At 39.7% G+C, this 7,097-nt stretch overlaps 1 pseudogene; it reads right to left on the bottom strand.

The window, feature by feature from the left end:
• Positions 1-6,409: 6,409 nt before the first annotated feature.
• LOC101051143 (small ribosomal subunit protein eS19 pseudogene) lies at positions 6,410-6,860 on the bottom strand (annotated as a pseudogene).
• Positions 6,861-7,097: the final 237 nt, after the last annotated feature.

The following is a 7,097-nucleotide window of genomic DNA, read 5'->3' as shown; positions in this document are numbered from 1 at the left end:
ACTACGGAAATGGAGAATTGTCGAATATTTATAATATTTCTAAGACTCAAGAATTTACACAAAAGCCTGGCAGAGCTTACTAGCTCTCCTGCCTGTAAACTTTTTGTCACTGAAGAATTTCTTAAATGTGGACACTGCCTTTACCCTTATGGAAAGAAAAGTCTCAAAGGGGGAAAAAAAAATGAAAAGGTAACCTTTGTTTTATTGGAATTCTGACTTCCAGAGCCATGTGACCTCATCTAGGCTACCCCCCATTTTCACAATAGAATTGGGGCCCTATCTCCACAAAAAGATAATGATCTATCTGTGCATTTAGTAAGTATAGCCTTGATGTCATACAAGGGGAGACGTGTAGAACCTATTTGCTCTTTTCAGGGAAAATCTTGGAAATTACAACTGCTTCCAACAGGGGCTGTTCCCAGCTTGGGCAAACAGAAAGGCAGTGCATTGCTCAGCTGCCCTCCTTTGAGGAGAGAAACTTAGTTAGTCAGCATTCATTCATTCATGAGCAAACATTTACTAATTAACTATTATGTGCCAGGATTGTGCAGAGTTGAAGACACAGTGGTGATCAAAAATAGAATAGTAACTTTGCAGTAATGAAACTTAGCAGACAATTGTAATCAAGTGATCAAAGTTAATATTACCAATAATAAGACACAGTGACAATATGTGCCCCCTGGGGCATGCACTGGTAAGGTATGACATCATTTCTGTAGTATTCTTGCCAAAAATGCACCTATATTCTGGTACGAGGAGCCACCAGACAAATCAAAGTGGACGGTTTGTTGAAGACTAGTACCCTTCAAAGGTGAAAAAATTCTCTGTACTATTTTTGGGAATTTTCTGGAAGTCTAAAATTATTTCAAATAAAAATAATTTTTAAAAAAACCAAAGTAAAACAGATTCAGTCCCTGCCCTCATGGAGTTTGTCCTCTTCTCAGAAGGGTATTCAACCAAATAATCATGGAGACAAATATCTAATTACAGATATACATAAGTGCTTTTAAGAAAAGAAACTTCATGAGAGAGTATAATTATACTAATCATTAAGAACAGACATTTATTTAATGCATCCAGTGGTCCCTTGGTATCCACAGGGCATTGGTTCTAGGACACCTCCCCCTATACCAAAATTCATGGATGCTCAAGTCCCCAATATAAAACAAGAGTATTTACAGGCAATCCACTAACATCTTCCCATAGCTTTAAATCATCTCTATATTATTTATAATACCTCATAGAATGTAAATGCTATGTAAAGAGTTCTTATACTGTATTTTATTTTTATCATTCTAGTGCTATGTTTATTATTATTATACTTGTATGTTTTCAATCCAAAGTTGATTGAATGTATGAATGTGGAACCCATGAATATAGAGGGCCAACTGTACTATGTGCTATGTGTTATGTGCCAGAAATGGTTTTAAGCATTTCTTTTTATCTTTATTAAGATATAACCTCAAGTAAAAATTGTAAGTGATGCAGTATATGGCATCACACAAAACAATGTGATGTTTTGAAATATGTATGCATTGTGAAATGATTACTACAATCAAGCTAACTAACATATCCATCACCTCATATAGCTATTTTGTTGTGTATGGTGGGAACACTTAAGATCTACTCTCTTGGAAATAGTAATACAATGCATTACTATTAACCATAGTTGGCATGCTGTACAATTGGTCTCCAGAACTTATTCATCCTATAACAGATACTGCACTCTTTCACTAATCTCCCTACAGTTTTAAGTATTCTACATATATTGATCAATTTGTTCTTAGTTTATGTTTACCTACTATTAATGTTTACCTACTATTATCTCTGTGCTGATAAGACCCCAATCAATATTTCAAATATTTTTATTGTATTGTTTTTACTTGTTCAATCATTTATACCTGTACATGAATATGCTAAGAACTCATCAAACTTACCACATCCAAGGTGAATTTTTATGTTCTTTCTAAAACCTGCTTCACCTACCTAAGTCCTCCAATGACATCAGTGTTCACCCAATCACTTGAGTTAGAAACAGCTTCCTAACTTGTTTTCTTTCCTTTAATTATACCCTTGAGAAAGTTATCCTGCATATGTAGAGCTCTTTCTAAAAGGCAGATTTGATTATACTTTTTATTCTTTTGTTTTACTTCTTCAGTAAATTTACATTATTCGTGGGATAAATCTTCAGCTCCCTGAAATGTAGATAATGTCCTCTATTACCCAGCCTTTGTACACACCATCCAGCCCACCCACTCTCTCCCTCTTCAATCCTCAGCAACCACCTACTATTCTCACAAACAGACTCTAGGGCAGAGAGCAATGCCCCACAGACCCCCACATCCTAGGCTTGGCTCCAGCCTCCTGATGCTTTGAAGGTAATTCTCTTAGGCTTCAGATGAGACCTTTAATTTTGTGCACATCAAAGTCATTTTTAGTTCAGTATATGAATGTGTAACAATTACACTCTAAATAATTTACTTGCTTTGTTTACTGTTAGGCATTTCCACATTTGCATCTCTGCTATAACTTTTTCAAAGTGTGTGGCCACCACTGCTCATGGTCTGGGCACTCCTGTAGAGTTGTGTGTGTGTGTGTTTTTAAAATTTGTGTATGTCTGATTGGCCCCATTGCCCTACAAGATTCTAGTTTCTATATATGTACCATAAATAGCCTGATAGAAGATGAAAACCAACCACCACCACGGAGTTTCCCCAACGACATAGTCAGTTTAATAAAACCACATCTCGTTTTTGAGATTCCCACCTGTTTGTGTCTGAATTGCAATCTGACCTTAAAATATTCAGACGAGAGATGGGGACAATGGTGCTTCTGTGAGCCACAGCCCCAAGAATCCAGACCTGTTTCATCATTGATAGCCAAGCCGTGTTTAGTAAGAATTTCGTGACTTTCATCTTGGTAGGAAACTTTTGCAGCTGCCTGCTTCCCTATACTGCCTGCTGTTGCTAAATAAAGCGGTGGCAGTGAAGGGGGTGACTCTGAGTCATAAACACTCTATCATTATAACATGACAAATTTGTCCAAAAGAAGCATTTTTATTTCTCTGATTATACTATCATTAGTTTAAGAAGGTTGGTTAAGCATCCAGGTAAGCCAGGAGGAGGATGCTCTTATACATCGGCTTGATGGGTAATGCCTCCCAGACATTGAACATGCTGAGACAAACAAGGGATCCCCAGAGTGCTCATCTGCTACAGGACTTACTTCATACTGGATCAATTATGCAAATGGAGATGTGAAGATAGCTCCCTCTTTTAGTAAGGAGCGTGATTGCTCCTGCACTCACAATTCCAACACAGCACTCACCGGAAATACCAGTTACATTCTGAACCACCTGCTTCCATCTGGAAAACGTGTTTTCTTAATTGGGAAGGGGGTAAGGAGTTGAAAAAAATTTCCACTGCCTTACTATTCATTTACATTTAACATGATAAAATGTTTGCCATTAAGTGATCCAAGTAGAGACATTTACATATGTGTGAGTTTGATTTCACAATAAAAACTATCGAGAATAATGAGTATTTTTTTTAAGTTTAGCAATCTTAATACTTATCTGATCATTTTAGGGACTTGAAAGCTAGGACAACATGACAGGTACAACCTTTGAGATAGTCTTTTAAAAACTCATTTAAGAAACTGCTACATAGGAAAAGTTTAAAATTCCAAACAGTAATTTACATGAGCTAAAAAAATTAACAAGCGTTGTCAATCAGAGATAATGAGATAAAAGGTAGAGAATAACTGGAAAAGTGATCGCTGCTCAAAAAATTATTGTAACATCTCTTCTGCTCATTTCTATGCCACCTTTTGGGCAACTCTCTAAAACCTAGGATAATTTGGTTTTAGAAAATCAGCCAGATACAATCGTGTATCGGGAAACGGCACCACAATCCATAAAACTCCAAGGTATTGGTTTGACAGAATTGTGGTTTGTCATAGATTAGACATAGTGATTTTAAAATGACAATCATGGCTCATGGTAGAGACCCACAACGGCATGGCTCAAATGGCTCTCTTTTATCCTGCTTTGGTGTAAGCCAGTAGCTCAGAGAAATCAGGAGCATTTTTGCACACTTGAATAACTAACTGCCTACTTCGTTTTAAAAACGACACACTCACATGCAAAATGGACAAGTCACAGATATAAATCTAAACTCATTGAAAGTACTTTTATTTCAAGGCACATAAATCTTTCTAAGTCTATCAATTAATTTTATGTAGTTTTAATTACAGCTTCTAACCTCTACAATTATTACAAGTCTGGATGTTTCTCCTTATGTCAACAGATGCTGATGAGAGGGGGTGCAAAATGTAGCAACTTTGGCTCAGCTGAACAGAGAACACTTGCCCCTTTAAGACCTTTACCTTTAATATATTTAATTCAATTTCAGTTCTATTCTGTGCCTCAGTTTTCTCTTATAAAAGCTGGGAATTCCGGAGCTCCTTACTTGCCTCACAGGGACCTGAAAATTATTTTACATTTACAAGCTTTCTGAATATTAAAAGAAAAAAAAGACCTCTTTAAGTAAGTGCTAACTATTGCCTTCAGAACTAACCTATATTTTATCAAATATAATGGAGTCAATTATTTAAAAATGTTGACTAAAACTTGTCTACAGCTGACTAAAATGAAAGGAATTCAAATATAAACCTTTTAGGTGTGTGTGTTTTATAGAGCTCCTAAAACACATGCCATCTAAAATCACAATAGTAAAATTTTCCTGAAAGTTACCGCTAAACGTGAAAGTCACTTATACGAGAAGAATTTGTATTGCATTTGTGAAAGCAAAATTACAATAGCTGACAAAACATGAAAGTTTTATCATGGTGGATTAGAACACTGCAAGGAACTCAAAGGAAGTTATCGTTATTCAACATTTCAGCTAACATTCTTGTAACGTCTCTTCTGGGAGCAGATTTGTCTCCTCACTGTGTATGAAGCCCACACACATGAAAAGGTTAGATTAGAGACACATAGTAAATAATATAACAAACGCTTCCTATCATGTTAGACTCCACTCCACATTCAGCAGGCAGGCAACAAATAGGTGATGCTCAGATCCCTGCTCTGCGGCTGGTTTGTCACCCGCACGGCGGGACAGCTCCCCAGTGTCTCACAAAGCTCAGCCTTGGATGAGGCACTACCTGTCGCTGTTGCAGAGGACTGATGACGCTTTCTCCCTCATCAAACCTAAATAATGTTTACAAATTTCCTCTGTCCTCTGAGTTGAGGGTTTGATTTTAGGAAATGACATGAGGTAGAGAGAAACGATTAAAAATGTTAAAAATATTTGGATAAGTGCTTTCCTTTGTTTCTTTTTTTATTGCATTTTAGGTTTTGGGGTACATGTGATGAACATGCAAGATTGTTGCATAGGTACACACTTGGCAGTGTGGTTTGCTGCCTTCCGTCCCCTCACCTGTATCTGTCATTTCTCCCCATGCTATCTCTTCCCACCTCCCCACCCCACCGCCCCTCCCCCATTTCCCCCCAACGGACCCCAGTGTGTAGTGCTCCCCTCCCTGTGTCCATGTGTTCTCATTGTTCAACACCCGCCTATGAGCGAGAATATACGGTGTTTGATTTTCTGCTCTTGTGTCAGTTTGCTGAGAATGATGGTTTCCAGGTTCATCCATGTCCCTACAAAGGACGTGAACTCATCGTTTTTGATGGCTGCGTAATATTCCATGGTGTCTATGTACCACATTTTCCCTATCCAGTCTATCATCATTGGGCAGTTGGGTTGGTTCCAGGTCTTTGCTATTGTAAACAGTGCTGCAATGAACATTCGTGTGCACGTGTCCTTGTAGTAGAATGATTTATAATCCTTTGGATATATGCCCAGTAATGGGATTGCTGGGTCAAATGGGATTTCTATTTTTAGGTCCTTGAGGAATCGCCACACTGTCTTCCACAATGGTTGAATTAATTTACATTCCCACCAACAGTGTAAAAGTGTTCCTATTTCTCCACATCCTCTCCAGCATCTGTTGTTTCCCGATTTTCCTTTGTTTCTACCCGGTGAAGTTCTTTCTCTTTCCTTTCTAATTCGCTTTCCTCCCCCAGGGGTCTTCCTATTACCCCCATGTTCATCCCTTAAAAAACACTTACCCTGTTAGGGGAGAACTGAAATTTCTGGTTTGTCTGTCTTCCACCAGACTAGAGATTTTGAATTTCTTTGGCTCAAGGATCCTGTCTTAGTTTGGGTTCCCCCAGAAACAGACCTTGAGGCAAGGATTCTAGTGGGAGCAGTGTCTTTGAGATGTGATCCCTGGAAACATGGGTAGGAGGGATTGGGATTGAGGAAGGGAGGCAAAGAAGAGAAGGTAGACGGTAAAATAGAAGTTTTTACAAATGAGGCAATTTATTCATCCAGCATGGTTTGTTCTAATGCTTCTTGTTGGCAGCTGCCACCTGTCCGGCGATTCTGTCCAGATCTCTCCGCCCCTGAGGTGTCAGTTTGCAGCCCCCATCTTGGTCCTTTTCCACCATTTTCAGCCCCTCCGGGGCTTGGGGGACCCTGCAAGCCACGCTCTTGGAGCCTTGGCTGAAGTGGCTGGGCATGACGCCGTTTCTCTGACGTCCCCCATAGATCTCGGTCACGGAGCCAACCCCAGAGCCACCCCCGAGGTGCAGGTGCCGCCGTGCGGAAGCAGCTCGCGTGTAGAACCAGTTCTCATCGTAGGGAGCAAGCTTTTTGTGCTTGGCCGGTTTGACGGTGTCCACCCATGTGGGGACTTTCCGCTTCCCGGACTTTTTCAGAAAGGCTGCCAGAGCTCTGACGAACTCCTGCTGGTTCACGTCTTTTACAGTAACTCCAGGCATCATGCGGCCTCCGCGCTGCCAGCCAGGGGAAAACGGCAAAATATACTTTATCGAGCAGTTTCCACTATGAGTAACTGGAGCTTAATCCCAGTGGGGAGCTCTTGGAGTCTGGGAGTTGTCTCACCAGCTGTGCAGAGAGAGGTAGAGTGTACCTTAACTCTGTCTGTTATTGATTAATGGCTGCTGGAGAGAGGGATGTGAATTCTCACTTTCTGCCTGCCATGCACAGGGGCAGAAAGGTAAGATCATA

The sequence above is a fragment of the Saimiri boliviensis genome, chromosome 8, assembly GCF_048565385.1.
Source record: "Saimiri boliviensis isolate mSaiBol1 chromosome 8, mSaiBol1.pri, whole genome shotgun sequence".
NCBI classification, from domain to species: Eukaryota; Metazoa; Chordata; class Mammalia; order Primates; family Cebidae; genus Saimiri; species Saimiri boliviensis.
Note: the sequence above shows the minus strand (reverse complement) of the source record. Positions and strands in the feature narration are given on the sequence as shown.